The sequence below is a fragment of the Cibotium barometz genome, chromosome 41 (genome assembly GCF_041138505.1).
Source record: "Cibotium barometz isolate CiBa-2024 chromosome 41, ASM4113850v1, whole genome shotgun sequence".
NCBI lineage: Eukaryota > Viridiplantae > Streptophyta > Polypodiopsida > Cyatheales > Cibotiaceae > Cibotium > Cibotium barometz.
Window position 1 is genome coordinate 10,544,049 of NC_141086.1, and position 19,413 is coordinate 10,563,461.

The following is a 19,413-nucleotide window of genomic DNA, read 5'->3' on the forward strand; positions in this document are numbered from 1 at the left end:
GTATGCATAATGGATAAATTTTTATATCAAAAGTGTTACTTTTATCATTTTTATTTACATGCATAGAAGTATGCATAATGGATAAATTTTTATATCAAAAGTGTTAGTTTTATCATTTTTATTTACATGCATAGAAGTATGCATAATGGATAAATTTTTATATCAAAAGTGTTACTTTTATCATTTTTATTTTCATGCATAGAAGTATGCATAATGGATAAATTTTTATATCAAAAGTGTTACTTTTAGCATAATTGAATTTCATGCATAGAGGTATGCATAAGAGATGAATATTTTATTACAAAAGTGTTACTTTTACAATAATTGAAATTCATGCATAGAGGTATGCATAAGAGATGAATATTTTATTATAAAAGTGTTACTTTTACAATAATTAAAATTCATGCATAGAGGTATGCATAAGAGATGAATATTTTATTATAAAAGTGTTACTTTGAGCATAATTGAATTTCATGCATAGAGGTATGCATAAGAGATGATTATTTTATTATAAAAGTGTTACTTTTAGCATAATTGAATTTCATGCATAGAAGTATGCATAAAAGATATGGGAAGTGATAAGATATGATAAGATGCATATAAGATGAGTTAAGATGTGATAAGATGTGTATGGGATGAGATAAGAAGTGTATGAGATGAGATAAGATGTATATGGGTTGTGATAGGGTGAGAATGGATGTGATATAAAAGATTAGATATGAAGGCATATGGGGTTATATGAATGGGAATGTGAAAATGGATGTATGTATGTGGATGTATGCATGTGAAAATGGATGTATGCATGAAGATGTATATGCATAGATGTGAATGTGGATGTAGACGTGGTTGTATAGAAGTGAATGTGGAACGTGGATGTGCATGTATGTATGTATGTGGATGTAGATGTGTATGTATAGATGTGAATGGGAATGTGGATGTGGATTATGTGAATGTGGATGTAGATGTGGATGTATAGATGTGAATGTGGAATGTGGATGTGGATGTATGTATGTATATGGATGTAGATGTGGATGTATAGATGTGAATGTGGAATGTGGATGTGGATGTATGTATGTATGTGGATGTAGATGTGGATGTATAGATGTGAATGAGAATGTGGATGTGGATGTATGTATGTATGTGGATATGGATGTATGAATGAGGACGTGATAGTGGATGTATGCATGAGGATGTGGATGTATGAATGAGGACGTGATAGTGGATGTATGCATGTAGATGTAGATGTGGATGTATAGATGTGAATGGGAATGTGGATGTGGATGTATGTATGTATGTGGATATGGATGTATGAATGAGGACGTGATAGTGGATGTATGCATGTAGATGTAGATGTGGATGTATAGATGTGAATGGGAATGTGGATGTGGATGTATGTATGTATGTGGATATGGATGTATGTATGTATGTGGATATGGATGTATGAATGAGGACGTGATAGTGGATGTATGCATGTGGATGTGGATGTATGAATGAGGACGTGATAGTGGATGTATGCATGTGGATGTGGATGTATGGATGTGGATATGGATGTGTATGTATGAATGTGGATATGGGATGTGGATGTATAAATGAGGATGTGAAAATGGAGGTAAGCATGTAGATGTGGATGTATGGATGTGAATGTGGATGTGGATGTGGATGTATGGATGTGAATATATGATATGTGATGTGAAGGAATATGAAGTGAAGAGATGGAAAATGATGTGATTGGATGAGTACACATATAAATGAAATGAGGAATAAGTAATGTGGATTATATGAGGGATAATGTGGAAAAATCAGAGTTAATATAGAAATTGTATTTGTAAACTGTTTGTAAATGCTGTTTGTAAATGACTGTTTTATGTCAAGAATGCTGGGAAAGCATTTTGACCGTCTTGTGATTAAGGTCGTGGAGACCTAACTGATAAAGTTGCAACTGCTGACGGAGAGTCAATAGAGGACGTCTCGCGTAGCAAGGTCGGCCGAGGTCTTGACCAGCCTCGGTTTGATTAAAATGGTGAGCTTCCGGTACGGTGGATGAGGGACCAAGGAAGCGGCCTATGAGTGAAGCGCTAGGTCACCTGCGAAGGATCCTAGAGGGTGCTGACCATATGGTGCTCGGGCTCTGGGTCGCCTAGGATACCCACGCGTGCGTCGAGGAAGATATTGGAACAAGGAGTAAGAGTTGTTTTGTGAAACCGGGCATGGATCTGGTTGATTGACCTTGCTGGTCTTCAATGGATGAGTCCATGGCTCTTTATATGGATCTGTTGGTTGATCTTGCTGATCTTCAACGAGAGTCTATCTTGATTTTTATAAGTGATTATATTGCCGAGTATTATGGGCTAGGAACTATTGAAAAGGCCCCTGTGTGGACAGGTGGTGAGCATTCTAGTTGCCAATGATGCCATAGATACTCTGATGAAGGAATGATGGGAAATTATGAATCAACTGGATAAATTGGAAGATTGTGATCAGTGGTACTATGGTTTCATTAAAGGATTGTTTTAAAGTTAGCTGATGCTAAGAAAAAGGCAATTTTCATATTGGGTGTGTAAGTGGTGTGGCTAGTTTTATGTTTGCATGAACTTCCGGCTAGGGGGCCTTGGAACTCTTTTCCTTGGTACCCGGGACAAAACCTAACCAAATTCCAAATTGGATCCCATCACTACAGTGGTTGGGCGGTTGGCTAACCCATGGGATCGGATGGGGTTAGGCTGGACTGATGGATCCGTAAATCGAGATTTAATTTCTATTATTACGATAGATAAAGTAGATCCCGGATAGAAATTGTTCTATGGATAGGAATCAACGGCTGTGCCTCTTGATGGGGAAAAAAGCGTTGATCCCAATGATCCAAGTGCAAGTTTCTTCCTTGATTTGACCAAGTACCGTTAAAGGTGCAGTCAGATCAGTTGATCCGTAATGATCTTGACTACGTTAGAGTAAAGAGTTATCCTGGTGGAATCGCCCATGCTTTCCGGGTAAAGGAAGTTTTTCCGGTTTCGGTTTTGGACAAACCGACGGATTAGTCTCTTGTTCGGATATCCGTGGGCGAGGCCCCGAGTGTGAGACCCCTGGTCCGCGCCCGATGTGCTACTTCCGCTGCTAGTACCCCGAATCCGTCGCGTGGTGGGAACAGGGAAGATAAGAACAAGATTTAAACTTTATTCATTCTCAGAACTTATACAGTAAAGATAGAAGAACTCTTTACACTTCCATAAGCCCGTCCATCATATGATCACAAAAGCAGCACTCACAAGCTGCGCATGTATAAGGTAACTCATCTATGGGAATAATTCTGTTGGTTATTGTCGCACCTATCTCAGTGGTATGAGGTGTTCTAACAAAAGGACCTCTAAGAGGCAAGCCAAAAACGGGGTAAAGGCATATCTTCTCATGAGGAAGAAAGCACGCCAGTAAGAAGACCCGCTCAGAAAACCCAAGATGCCTTGATCTCATGACGCAGTAGTATCGGGGACCCAAACCCAAAGCTTCAATAACCATGGCCAAGCGGACATTATTACGAAAATGTTGCTGACCCCAGGGTGTTACCCTAGTTATGTCTTGATAGGTCCGCCATTTTGTCTGCGCTACAGAAGTTCCCAAGTGAGGGAAAAGTGAGCGCTCATACTGTTCTATAAAATCTTTCTTCACAGACTCTCTTGCGTCTTGAAGGTGAGAAATCATCATGGATAAAACTAATTCCTGTTGCCAAGCCATGAAGGAGATTAAGAAAGAAAGGAGATCGATGGGAGTATGATTACTGTAAGCGATAAGTAAAAGTTACGACTTATATAAAGGAAGGAGTTAGCGTAACCTAGAAGCCAACGGTATCTTGCCACTGAAGTTTTACCGTCTTTCCATGATTTGGGTTTGGCACATTTTTCTATAGAAGGCATTCAGAACTTTGAGATGAGGAGATAAAAGAAGTTCGTAAGCTAAATCACCTACTTTCTTTGGTCCACAATATCTGGGAGATAACTTCTTATACTTCCCAAGAGATAAAGAACTTCTTTTGGGCCGTACTCGAATGAAGACCAAAACCTTGATATCCAAAACATCGATTCTCACTTCTGAACTCATTGTTCTTCTGAATCCTTAAAACAGCATGACTCCTGAGAAGTATTCTAGGGAAAGGGTCTTCCTTTTTTTAAACAAAATCTTTCTTTTATTTTTGAGAGGCAGCGGAAGTAGCACTTCATGCGCGGGGCAGGGACCCACACTCGGGGCCTCGTCCACGGATATCCGGATAAGAGACTAATCTGTCGGTTTTTCCAAAAACGAACCCGAAAAAACTTCCCTTACCCGGAAAGCATGGGCGATTCCACCAGGATAACTCTTTACTCTAACGCAGTCAAGATCATTACAGATCAACTGATCTGACTGCACCTTTAACGGTACTTGGTCAAATCAAGGAAGAAACTTGCACTTGGATCATTGGGATCAACGCTTTTTTCCCCATCAAGAGGCACAGCCGTTGATTCTTATCCATATAACAATTTCTATCCGGGATTTACTTCATCTATACAGAAATTGAGTCTCGATTTACGGATCCATCAGTCCTGCCTAACCCCATCCGATCCCATGGGTTAGCCAACCGCCCAACCACTGTAGTGATGGGATCCAATTTGGAATTTGGTTAGGTTTTGTCCCGGGTACCAAGGAAAAGAGTTCCAAGGCCCCCTAGCTGGAAGTTCATGCAAACATAAAACTAGCCACACCACTTACACACCCAATATGAAAATTGCCTTTTTCTTAGCATCAGCTAACTTTAAAACAATCCTTTAATGAAACCATAGTACCACTAATCACAATCTTCCAATTTATCTAGTTGATTCATAATTTCCCATCATTCCTTCATCAGAGTATCTATGGCATCATTGGCAACTAGAACGCTCACCACCTGTCCACACAGGGGCCTTTTCAATAGTTCCTAGCCCATAATACTCGGTAATATAATCACTTATAAAAATCAAGATGGACTCTCGTTGAAGATCAGCAAGATCAACCAACAGATCCATATAAAGAGCCATGGACTCATCCATTGAAGACCAGCAAGGTCAATCAACCAGATCCATGCCCGTTTTCACAAAACAACTCTTACTCCTTGTTCCAATATCTTCCTCGACGCACGCGTGGGTATCCTGGGCGACCCAGAGCCCGAGCACCGTATGGTCAGCACCCTCTAGGATCCTTCGCAGGTGACCTAGCGCTTCACTCATAGGCCGCTTCCTTGGTCCCTCATCCACCGTACCGGAAGCTCACCATTTTAATCGAACCGAGGCTGGTCAAGACCTCGGCCGACCTTGCTACGCGAGACGTCCTCCATTGACTCTCCGTCAGTAGTTGCAACTTTATCAGTTAGGTCTCCACGACCTTAATCACAAGACGGTCAAAATGCTTTCCCAGCATTCTTGACATAAAACAGCCATTTACAAACAGCATTTACAAACAGTTTACAAATACAATTTCTATATTAACTCTCATTTTTCCACATTATCTCTCATATAATCCACATTACTTATTCCACATTCCATTTATATGTGTACTCATCCAATCATATCATTTTCCATCTCTTCACTTCAGATTCCTTCACATCACATATCATATATTCACATCCATACATCCACATCCACATCCACATCCACATCCACATCTACATCTACATGCATACATCCACTATCACGTCCTCATTCATACATCCACATCCTCATGCATACATCCACTATCACGTCCTCATTCATACATCCATATCCACATACATACATACATCCACATCCACATTCTCATTCACATCTATACATCCACATCTACATCCACATACATACATACATCCACATCCACATTCTACATTCACATCTATACATCCACATCTACATCCTTCGAGGTATAAATGAGGATGTGAAAATGGAGGTAAGCATGTAGATGTGGATGTATGGATGTGAATGTGGATGTGGATGTGGATGTATGGATGTGAATATATGATATGTGATGTGAAGGAATATGAAGTGAAGAGATGGAAAATGATGTGATTGGATGAGTACACATATAAATGGAATGAGGAATAAGTAATGTGGATTATATGAGGGATAATGTGGAAAAATCAGAGTTAATATAGAAATTGTATTTGTAAACTGTTTGTAAATGCTGTTTGTAAATGGCTGTTTTATGTCAAGAATGCTGGGAAAGCATTTTGACCGTCTTGTGATTAAGGTCGTGGAGACCTAACTGATAAAGTTGCAACTGCTGACGGAGAGTCAATGGAGGACGTCTCGCGTAGCAAGGTCGGCCGAGGTCTTGACCAGCCTCGGTTTGATTAAAATGGTGAGCTTCCGGTACGGTGGATGAGGGACCAAGGAAGCGGCCTATGAGTGAAGCGCTAGGTCACCTGCGAAGGATCCTAGAGGGTGCTGACCATACGGTGCTCGGGCTCTGGGTCGCCTAGGATACCCACGCGTGCGTCGAGGAAGATATTGGAACAAGGAGTAAGAGTTGTTTTGTGAAACCGGGCATGGATCTGGTTGATTGACCTTGCTGGTCTTCAATGGATGAGTCCATGGCTCTTTATATGGATCTGTTGGTTGATCTTGCTGATCTTCAACGAGAGTCCATCTTGATTTTTATAAGTGATTATATTGCCGAGTATTATGGGCTAAGAACTATTGAAAAGGCCCCTGTGTGGACAGGTGGTGAGCGTTCTAGTTGCCAATGATGCCATAGATACTCTGATGAAGGAATGATGGGAAATTATGAATCAACTGGATAAATTGGAAGATTGTGATCAGTGGTACTATGGTTTCATTAAAGGATTGTTTTAAAGTTAGCTGATGCTAAGAAAAAGGCAATTTTCATATTGGGTGTGTAAGTGGTGTGGCTAGTTTTATGTTTGCATGAACTTCCGGCTAGGGGGCCTTGGAACTCTTTTCCTTGGTACCCGGGACAAAACCTAACCAAATTCCAAATTGGATCCCATCACTACAGTGGTTGGGCGGTTGGCTAACCCATGGGATCGGATGGGGTTAGGCTGGACTGATGGATCCGTAAATCGAGATTTAATTTCTATTATTACGATAGATGAAGTAGATCCCGGATAGAAATTGTTCTATGGATAGGAATCAACGGCTGTGCCTCTTGATGGGGAAAAAAGCGTTGATCCCAATGATCCAAGTGCAAGTTTCTTCCTTGATTTGACCAAGTACCATTAAAGGTGCAGTCAGATCAGTTGATCCGTAATGATCTTGACTACGTTAGAGTAAAGAGTTATCCTGGTGGAACGCTCACCACCTGTCCACACAGGGGCCTTTTCAATAGTTCCTAGCCCATAATACTCGGCAATATAATCACTTATAAAAATCAAGATGGACTCTCGTTGAAGATCAGCAAGATCAACCAACAGATCCATATAAAGAGCCATGGACTCATCCATTGAAGACCAGCAAGGTTAATCAACCAGATCCATGCCCGGTTTCACAAAACAACTCTTACTCCTTGTTCCAATATCTTCCTCGACGCACGCGTGGGTATCCTAGGCGGCCCAGAGCCCGAGCACCATATGGTCAGCACCCTCTAGGATCCTTCGCAGGTGACCTAGCGCTTCACTCATAGGCCGCTTCCTTGGTCCCTCATCCACTGTACCGGAAGCTCACCATTTTAATCAAACCGAGGCTGGTCAAGACCTCGGCCGACCTTGCTACGCGAGACGTCCTCCATTGACTCTCCGTCAGCAGTTGCAACTTTATCAGTTAGGTCTCCACGACCTTAATCACAAGACGGTCAAAATGCTTTCCCAGCATTCTTGACATAAAACAGCCATTTACAAACAGCATTTACAAACAGTTTACAAATACAATTTCTATATTAACTCTGATTTTTCCACATTATCCCTCATATAATCCACATTACTTATTCCTCATTCCATTTATATGTGTACTCATCCAATCACATCATTTTCCATCTCTTCACTTCATATTCCTTCACATCACATATCATATATTCACATCCATACATCCACATCCACATCCACATTCACATCCATACATCCACATCTACATGCTTACCTCCATTTTCACATCCTCATTTATACATCCACATCCCATATCCACATTCATACATACACATCCATATCCACATCCATACATCCACATCCACATGCATACATCCACTATCACGTCCTCATTCATACATCCACATCCACATGCATACATCCACTATCACGTCCTCATTCATACATCCATATCCACATACATACATACATCCATATCCACATACATACATACATCCACATCCACATTCCCATTCACATCTATACATCCACATCTACATCTACATGCATACATCCACTATCACGTCCTCATTCATACATCCATATCCACATACATACATACATCCACATCCACATTCCCATTCACATCTATACATCCACATCTACATCTACATTCACATATATCCACATCCACATTCCCATTCACATCTATACATACACATCTACATCCACATACATACATACATCCACATCCACGTTCCACATTCACTTCTATACAACCACGTCTACATCCACATTCACATCTATGCATATACATCTTCATGCATACATCCATTTTCACATCCTCATTTATACATCCACATCCCATATCCACATTCATACATACACATCCACATACATACATCCACATCCGTATCTACATCCATACATCCACATCCACATCCACATTCACATTCATACATATACATCTACATGTATACATCCACATCACATTCATACAACCATATTACATCCATTCTCGTCCTAACACATCCCATATACATCTTAACACATCCTAACTCATCTTAACACATTCTATCACATCTCATACACATCTTATCACATCTTTTCACATCTCATACCCCTCTTATCACATCTTATCACATTTCATATCTTTTTTAAGAGAATTCTTATATTTGATATAAGATTTCTCTACACATTTATTTATGCATAAATTCCATTTAAGGAGACTAACACTTTCGAAATTAAAATCAATCTTTTATGCATCTTCTTATGCATAAATTCAATTTGGTCGGAATTACACTTTTAGAATAAAAGAATTTCTCTTATGCATCTAAGTTATGCATAAAATCCATTTATGATGAAAATCACACTTTTAGTATAAAAAGAATATCTTTTATGCATACCTCTATGCATGAAATCCAATATGATAAAAGTAACACTCTTACAATAAAATAATCAACTTTTATGCATACCTCTATGCATGAAATTCAATTATGATAAAAGTCACACTTTTATAATAAAATAATCAACCTTTATGCATACCTCTATGCATGAAATTCAATATAATAAAAGTTACACTTTTATAATAAAATAATCAACTTTTATGCATACCTTTATGCATGAAATTTAAATATGATAAAAGTAACACTTTTGATATAAAAATTTATCCATTATGCATACTTCTATGCATGAAATAAAAATGGTAAAAATAACACTTTTGATATAAAAATTTATCCATTATGCATACTTCTATGCATGAAATAAAAATGGTAAAAATAACACTTTTGATATAAAAATTTATCCATTATGCATACTTCTATGCATGAAATAAAAATGGTAAAAATAACACTTTTGATATAAAAATTTATCTATTATGCATACTTCTATGCATGAAATAAAAATGATAAAAGTAACACTTTTAATATAAAATTTTTTTCCTTTATGCATGATATTAAAATTCAATTTCTCCATGATTATAATAAAACTCTTTCAATTAATCTAGGATGATAATTCCTAGAATATGGTAGGAAGTCCTCTTTTTATGCTTTGAATGAAATTATTTTATGCATAATTTTTATAAAAATTTTGCCATAGCTCCGCTGCTATGACTGATAAATCTCAATTTTTTCTAAGGGATAAAGCTTATCATTAAGGAAATAATTAAAATGATCTCTGATTGGATCATTAATCTATAATGGATTGAATCATCAATATGCATAAACTAAAAGCATAGAAAAAAGCCATTAATTTGGCCTCAAGCATAGCTTAATCTTGGATTAAGGAAAAGCTTTATGAAAAGCTTCATTTGGATTGAGAATGGGTCATGAGTATGACCATTTCTTGAGTGAGAGAGAGAAATTACATAAAAACCATTAGAATTTAAACATAAATAAAAATTAACTTCAATAGCATTTATTAAATTATGTAACTCTTCACTACTATTCACCAATTAACTTTAATAGCATTTAAAAAACCATACCAATTAAGCTTCTCAAGCTTGAGAGGGGTTGAGAAGAGAGAAACATTGAGAAATTATAGAAAAGATCAATATTCACTAACTACCTTACAAATTGCTTGATTCTTTGTTCACGGTAGAGGCCCCCAACCAATCAATTGGTTAAGTATGTTGATGGAGCCACTAATGGGGATTGAAGAAAGAGGGAAGCTCCAAAAACTAGTGAATTATTAAATGAATTCACAGTTCTTGGCTTAGGTGGAGTAGAGTAACGATGCATAAACACTATATATTTTTCAACAAGGGGGAGGCTTCTATTTATAGGAAAAATTGAGCTCCTAACCAAACAAACTGATTCTAGAATTTTCCAAATCAGTTTGGTCAATTTTTGACCATTTTTAGGTCAGTTAAGCTAACTTTTTGGAACTAGACTTGAATGAGGAGAGAGGAGAGATGGAATATCTCAATTTCTATGAGTTTAAAACTCATTCAAGCATGTGAAATATGCACCTCCTTTAAAGAACTCCCCTTCTTTACATATGTGTCATAATGGAATCATTTTAATATTGCTCATAGTTTTTTACTAATAAACCTTGTACATTATCAACTCTTCATCTTATGTGAAATATGCACCTCCTTTAAAGAACTCCCCTTCCTTACATATGTGTCATAATGGAATCATTTTAATATTGCTCATAGTTTTTTACTAATAAACCTTGTACATTTTCAACTCTTCATCTTATGTGACCATTTACTCATTTTTGGGTATCTTCTTTTACAAATTGGATTTATCTCCTCCCTACACATGGATTGATGCTATTGGCCCATAGGAACCTTAATTGGACCATAATCCAAAAATTTCTGAAAATCTAGACCCTTAGACTAAGGTCCTTTATACTCATTTCCAATTAATTCCAATTGCACATTGGAAAGTTCTTTTTGAATTTCTGTTTCAGGGGAACTTATTTTAATAAGATGAGATAATTTTCTAATCAAAAATATTAAAAATCTGAATATTCTCTCTCTAGAATATTTTCTCTCTCTAGGTTAAAACAGTTAGAAACAAGTCTTTTATATTTCTGAAGAGGGATTGATTATAGAAGAAGATAGTGGACATTTTGAGAGGCTGGGGAGGAATCTTACATTCTGAGAGAAAATATTCTAGAGAGAGAATATTCAGATTTTTAATATTTTTGGATAGAAAATTATCTCATCTTATTAAAATAAGTTCCCCTGAAACAGAAATTCAAAAAGAACTTTCCAATGTGCAATTGGAATTAATTGGAAATGTGTATAAAGGACCTTAGTCTAAGGGTCTAGATTTTCAGAAATTTTTGGATTATGGTCCAATTAAGGTTCCTATGGGCCAATAGCATCAATCCATGTGTAGGGAGGAGATAAATCCAATTTGAAAAAGAAGATACCCAAAAATGAGTAAATGCTCACATAAGATGAAGAGTTGAAAATGTACAAGGTTTATTAGTAAAAAATTATGAGCAATATTAAAAGTATGACATATGTAAGGAAGAGGAGTTCTTTAAAGGAGGTGCATATTTGACATAAGATGAAGAGTTGAAAATGTACAAGGTTTATTAGTAAAAAAACTATGAGCAATATTAAAAGTATGACATATGTAAGGAAGGGGAGTTCTTTAAAGGAGGTGCATATTTCACATGCTTGAATGAGTTTTAAACTCATAAAAATTGAGATATTTCATCTCTCCTCTCTCCTCATTCAAGTCTAGTTCCAAAAAATTAGCTTAACTGACCTAAAAATGGTCAAAAATTGACCAAACTGATTTGGAAAATTCTAGAATCAGTTTGTTTGGTTAGGAGCTCAATTTTTTCTATAAATAGAAGCCTCTCCCTTGTTGAAAAATATATAGTGTTTATGCATCGTTACTCTACTCCACCTAAGCCAAGAACTGTGAATTCATTTAATAATTCACTAGTTTTTGGAGCTTCCCTCTTTCTTCAATCCCCATTAGTGGCTCCATCAACATACTTAACCAATTGATTGGTTGGGGGCCTCTACCGTGAACAAAGAATCAAGCAATTTGTAAGGTAATTAGTGAATATTGCTCTTTTCTATAATTTCTCAATGTTTCTCTCTTCTCAACCCCTCTCAAGCTTGAGAAGCTTAATTGGTATGGTTTTTTAAATGCTATTGAAGTTAATTGGTGAATAGTAGTGAAGAGTTACATAATTTAATAAATGCTATTGAAGTTAATTTCCATTTATGTTTAAATTCTAATGGTTTTTATGTAATTCCTCTCTCTCACTCAAGAAATGGTCATACTCATGACCCATTCTCAATCCAAAAGAAGCTTTTCATAAAGCTTTTTCTTAATCCAAGATTAAGCTATGCTTGAGGCCAAATTAATGGTTTTTTTTCTATGCTTTTAGTTTATGCATATTGATGATTCAATCCATTATGGATTAATGATCCAATTAGAGATCATTTTAATTATTTTCTTAATGATAAGCTTTATCCCTTAAAAAAATTGAGATTTATCAGTCATAGCAGCGGAGCTATGGCAAAATTTTTATAAAAATTATGCATAAAATAATTTCATTCAAAGCATAAAAAGAGGACTTCCTACCATATTCTAGGAATTATCATCCTAGACTAATTGAAAGAATTTCATTATAATCATGGAGAAATTGAATTTTTATATTATGCATGAAGAATAAATTTTTATATCAAAAGTGTTACTTTTATCATTTTTATTTACATGCATAGAAGTATGCATAATGGATAAATTTTTATATCAAAAGTGTTACTTTTATCATTTTTATTTACATGCATAGAAGTATGCATAATGGATAAATTTTTATATCAAAAGTGTTACTTTTATCATTTTTATTTACATGCATAGAAGTATGCATAATGGATAGATTTTTATATCAAAAGTGTTACTTTTATCATTTTTATTTACATGCATAGAAGTATGCATAATGGATAAATTTTTATATCAAAAGTGTTACTTTTATCATTTTTATTTTCATGCATAGAAGTATGCATAATGGATAAATTTTTATATCAAAAGTGTTACTTTTATCATTTTTATTTTCATGCATAGAAGTATGCATAATGGATAAATTTTTATATCAAAAGTGTTACTTTTATCATTTTTTACATGCATAGAAGTATGCATAATGGATAAATTTTTATATCAAAAGTGTTACTTTTATCATTTTTATTTTCATGCATAGAAGTATGCATAATGGATAAATTTTTATATCAAAAGTGTTACTTTTATCATTTTTATTTTCATGCATAGAAGTATGCATAATGGATAAATTTTTATATCAAAAGTGTTACTTTTAGCATAATTGAATTTCATGCATAGAGGTATGCATAAGAGATGAATATTTTATTATAAAAGTGTTACTTTTATAATAATTGAAATTCTTGCATAGAGGTATGCATAAAAGATGATTATTATATTGTAAAAATATTACTTTTATCATAATTGGATTTCATGCATAGAGTTATGCATAAAAGATATTTTTATACTAAAAGTGTGATTTTCATCATAAATAGATTTTATGCATAAATTAGATGCATAAGAGAAATTCTTTTATTCTAAAAGTGTAATTCCTACTAAATTGAATTTATGCATAAGAAGATGCATAAAAGATTGATTTTAATTCAAAAGTGTCATTCTCATCTAAATTGAATTTATGCATAAGAAGATGCATAAAAGATTGATTTTAATTCAAAAGTGTCATTCTCATCTAAAATGAATTTATGCATAGGAAGATGCATAAAAGATTGAATTTTAATTCAAAGTGTCATTCTCATTTAAAATGAATTTATGCATAGGAAGATGCATAAAAGATTGATTTTTATTTCGAAAGTGTTAGTATCCTTAAATGGAATTTATGCATAATTAGATGCGTAAAGAAATTTTATATCAAATATAAGAATTCCCTTATATTCTATAAATAGATGGGAAGGGATAGGATGCGATAAGAGATGTATGTATGTGGATGTGTGGATGTGGAGATGGGAGTGTGGATGTATGAATGTGAAAATAGATGTATACATGAAGATGAGTGTGGATGTATGAATGTGAAAATGGATGTATGCATGAAGATGTATATGCATAGAGGTGAATGTGGATGTAGATGTGGCTGTATAGATGTGAATGTGGAATGTGGATGGGGATGTATGTATGTATGTGGATGTATAGATGTGAATGGGGATGTGGAGGTGGATGTATGTGAATGTGGATATAGATGTGGATGTATGTGAATGTGGATATAGATGTGGATGTATGTATGTGGATGTAGATGTGGATGTATAGATGTGAATGGGAATGTGGATATAGATGTATGTATGTATGTGGATGTAGATGTGGATGTATAGATGTGAATGGGAATGTGGATGTGGATGTATGTGAATGTGGATATAGATGTGGATGTATGTGAATGTGGATATAGATGTATGTATGTATGTGGATGTAGATGTGGATGTATAGATGTGAATGGGAATGTGGATGTGGATGTATGTGAATGTGGATGTAGATGTGGATGTATGTATGTATGTGGATGTGGATGTATGAATGAGGACGTGATAGTGGATGTATGCATGTGGATGTATGGATGTGGATGTGGATGTATGGATGTGGATATGGATGTGTATGTATGAATGTGGATATGGGATGTGGATGTATAAATGAGGATGTGAAAATGGAGGTAAGCATGTAGATGTGGATGTATGGATGTGAATGTGGATGTGGATGTGGATGTGAATGTATGGATGTGAATATATGATATGTGATGTGAAGGAATCTGAAGTGAAGAGATGGAAAATGATATGATTGGATGAGTACACATATAAATGGAATGTGGAATAAGTAATGTGGATTATATGAGAGATAATGTGGAAAAATGAGAGTTAATATAGAAATTGTATTTGTAAACTGTTTGTAAATGCTGTTTGTAAATGGCTGTTTTATGTCAAGAATGCTGGGAAAGCATTTTGACCGTCTTGTGATTAAGGTCGTGGAGACCTAACTGATAAAGTTGCAACTGCTGACGGAGAGTCAATGGAGGACGTCTCGCGTAGCAAGGTCGGCCGAGGTCTTGACCAGCCTCGGTTCGATTAAAATGGTGAGCTTCTGGTACGGTGGATGAGGGACCAAGGAAGCGGCCTATGAGTAAAGCGCTAGGTCACCTGCGAAGGATCCTAGAGGGTGCTGACCATACGGTGCTCGGGCTCTGGGTCGCCCAGGATACCCACGCGTGCGTCGAGGAAGATATTGGAACAAGGAGTAAGAGTTGTTTTGTGAAAACGGGCATGGATCTGGTTGATTGACCTTGCTGGTCTTCAATGGATGAGTCCATGGCTCTTTATATGGATCTGTTGGTTGATCTTGCTGATCTTCAACGAGAGTCCATCTTGATTTTTATAAGTGATTATATTACCGAGTATTATGGGCTAGGAACTATTGAAAAGGCCCCTGTGTGGACAGGTGGTGAGCGTTCTAGTTGCCAATGATGCCATAGATACTCTGATGAAGGAATGATGGGAAATTATGAATCAACTGGATAAATTGGAAGATTGTGATCAGTGGTACTATGGTTTCATTAAAGGATTGTTTTAAAGTTAGCTGATGCTAAGAAAAAGGCAATTTTCATATTGGGTGTGTAAGTGGTGTGGCTAGTTTTATGTTTGCATGAACTTCCGGCTAGGGGGCCTTGGAACTCTTTTCCTTGGTACCCGGGACAAAACCTAACCAAATTCCAAATTGGATCCCATCACTACAGTGGTTGGGGGGTTGGCTAACCCATGGGATCGGATGGGGTTAGGCTGGACTGATGGATCCGTAAATCGAGACTCAATTTCTGTTATTACGATAGATGAAGTAAATCCCGGATAGAAATTGTTCTATGGATAAGAATCAACGGCTGTGCCTCTTGATGGGGAAAAAAGTGTTGATCCCAATGATCCAAGTGCAAGTTTCTTCCTTGATTTGACCAAGTACCGTTAAAGGTGCAGTCAGATCAGTTGATCTGTAATGATCTTGACTGCGTTAGAGTAAAGAGTTATCCTGGTGGAATCGCCCATGCTTTCCGGGTAAGGGAAGTTTTTTCGGGTTCGTTTTTGGAAAAACCGACAGATTAGTCTCTTGTCCGGATATCCATGGACGAGGCCCCGAGTGTGGGTCCCTGCCCAGCGCATGTAAGATTCCTCCCCTGCCTTCGAGGTATACAGGAGTAAGAATCTCCCTTTTTGATCTTATAATTAGTCCCTCTCTAAAATAAAAGAAAGATTCTGTTTAAAAAAAGGAAGACCCTTTCCCTAGAATGCTTCTCAGGAGTCACGCTGTTTTAAGGATTCAGAACAATGAGTTCAGAAGTGAAAATCGGTGTTTTGGATACCAAGGTTTTGGTTTTCATTCGAGTACGGCCCAAAAGAAGTTCTTTATCTCTTGGGGAGTATAAGAACTTATCCCCAGATATTGTGAGCCTTATATCTGAATTCAATGAAAGTAGGTGACTTAGCCTACAAGCTTCTTTTACCTCCTCATCTCAAAGTTCTTAATGTATTTCATAGAAATATGTGCCAAACCCAAATCAAGGAAAGACGATAAAACTTTAGTGACAAGATACCGTTGGCTTCTAGGTTACGCTAACTCCTTCCTTTATATAAGTCGTAACTTTTACCTGTCGCTCACAGCAGTAATCTTACTTCCATCGATCTCCTCTCTTTCTTAATCTCCTTCATGGCTTGGCAACAAGAACTAGTTTTATCCATAATGATTCCTCACCTTCAAGACGCAAGTGAGTCTGTGAAGAAAGATTTTATAGAACAGTATGAGCGCTCACTTTTCCCTCACTTGGGAACTTCTGTAGCGCAGACCAAATGGCGGACCTATCAAGACATAACTAGGGTAACACCCTGGGGTCAGCAACATTTTCGTAATAATGTCCGCTTGGCCATGGTTATTGAAGCTTTGGGTTTGGGTCCCCGATACTACTGCGTCATGAGATCAAGGCATCTTGGGTTTTCTGAGCGGGTCTTCTTACTGGTGTGCTTTCTTCCTCATGAGAAGATATGCCTTCACCCCGTTTTTGGCTTGCCTCTCAGAGGTCCTTTTGTTAGAACACCTCATACCACTGAGATAGGTGCGGCAATAACCACCAGAATTATTCCCATAGATGAGTTACCTTATACATGCGCAGCTTGTGAGTGCTGCTTTTGTAATCATATGATGGACAGGCTTATGGAAGTGTAAAGAGTTCCTCTATCTTTACTGTATAAGTTCTGAGAATGAATAAAGTTTAAATCTTGTTCTTATCTTGAATCTTGCTCTCTTTGAGACTTTTTCTTGGTGGTTAATCCTGATTTAAATTTTTCTCTAAGTCTCATAATTCGTGCATCTTGTGAAATTATCCCAGTTTGCGAGATGAGGACATCTCGCGTTTTTTAAGTAGGGTAGAATGTAAGATTCCTCCCCCAAACCCCCTTTTGATGTCTAGTATCTTCTTCTATAATCAATCCCTCTTCAGAAATATAAAAGACTTGTTTCTAATTGTTTTAACCTAGAGAGAGAAAATATTCTAGAGAGATAATATTTAGATTTTTAATATTTTTGATTAGAAAATTATCTCATCTTATTAAAATAAGTTCCCCTGAAACAGAAATTCAAAAAGAACTTTCCAATGTGCAATTGGAATTAATTGGAAATGTGTATAAAGGACCTTAGTCTAAGGGTCTAGATTTTCAGAAATTTTTGGATTATGGTCCAATTAAGGTTCCTATGGGCCAATAGCATCAATCCATGTGTAGGGAGGATATAAATCCAATTTGTAAAAGAAGATACCCAAAAATGAGTAAATGCTCACATAAGATGAAGAGTTGAAAATGTACAAGGTTTATTAGTAAAAAAATTATGAGCAATATTAAAAGTATGACATATGTAAGGAAGGGGAGTTCTTTAAAGGAGGTGCATATTTCACATAAGATGAAGAGTTGAAAATGTACAAGGTTTATTAGTAAAAGATTATGAGCAATATTAAAAGTATGACATATGTAAGGAAGGGGAGTTCTTTAAAGGAGGTGCATATTTCACATAAGATGAAGAGTTGAAAATGTACAAGGTTTATTAGTAAAAAACTATGAGCAATATTAAAAATATGACATATGTAAGGAAGGGGAGTTCTTTAAAGGAGGTGCATATTTCACATGCTTGAATGAGTTTTAAACTCATAAAAATTGAGATATTTCATCTCTCCTCTCTCCTCATTCAAGTCTAGTTCCAAAAAGTTAGCTTAACTGACCTAAAAATGGTCAAATATTGACCAAACTGATTTAGAAAATTCTAGAATCAGTTTGTTTGGTTAGGAGCTCAATTTTTCCTATAAATAGAAGCCTCCCCCTTGTTGAAAAATATATAGTGTTTATGCATCGTTACTCTACTCCACCTAAGCCAAGAACTGTGAATTCATTTAATAATTCACTAGTTTTTAGAGCTTCCCTCTTTCTTGAATCCCCATTAGTGACTCCATCAACATACTTAACCAATTGATTGGTTGGGGGCCTCTACCGTGAACAAAGAATCAAGCAATTTGTAAGGTAATTAGTGAATATTGCTCTTTTCTATAATTTCAATGTTTCTCTCTTCTCAACCCCTCTCAAGCTTGAGAAGCTTAATTGGTATGGTTTTTTAAATGCTATTGAAGTTAATTGGTGAATAGTAGTGAAGAGTTACATAATTTAATAAATGCTATTGAAGTTAATTTCCATTTATGTTTAAATTCTAATGGTTTTTATGTAATTTCTCTCTCTCACTCAAGAAATGGTCATACTCATGACCCATTCTCAATCCAAAAGAAGCTTTTCATAAAGCTTTTCCTTAATCCAAGATTAAGCTATGCTTGAGGCCAAATTAATGGTTTTTTTTTTCTATGCTTTTAGTTTATGCATATTGATGATTTAATCCATTATAGATTAATAATCCAATTAGAGATCATTTTAATTATTTCCTTAATGATAAGCTTTATCCCTTAGAAAAATTGAGATTTATCAGTCATAGCAGCGAAGCTATGGCAAAATTTTTATAAAAATTATGCATAAAATAATTTCATTCAAAGCATAAAAAGAGGACTTCCTACCATATTCTAGGAATTATCATCCTAGACTAATTGAAAGAATTTCATTATAATCATGGAGA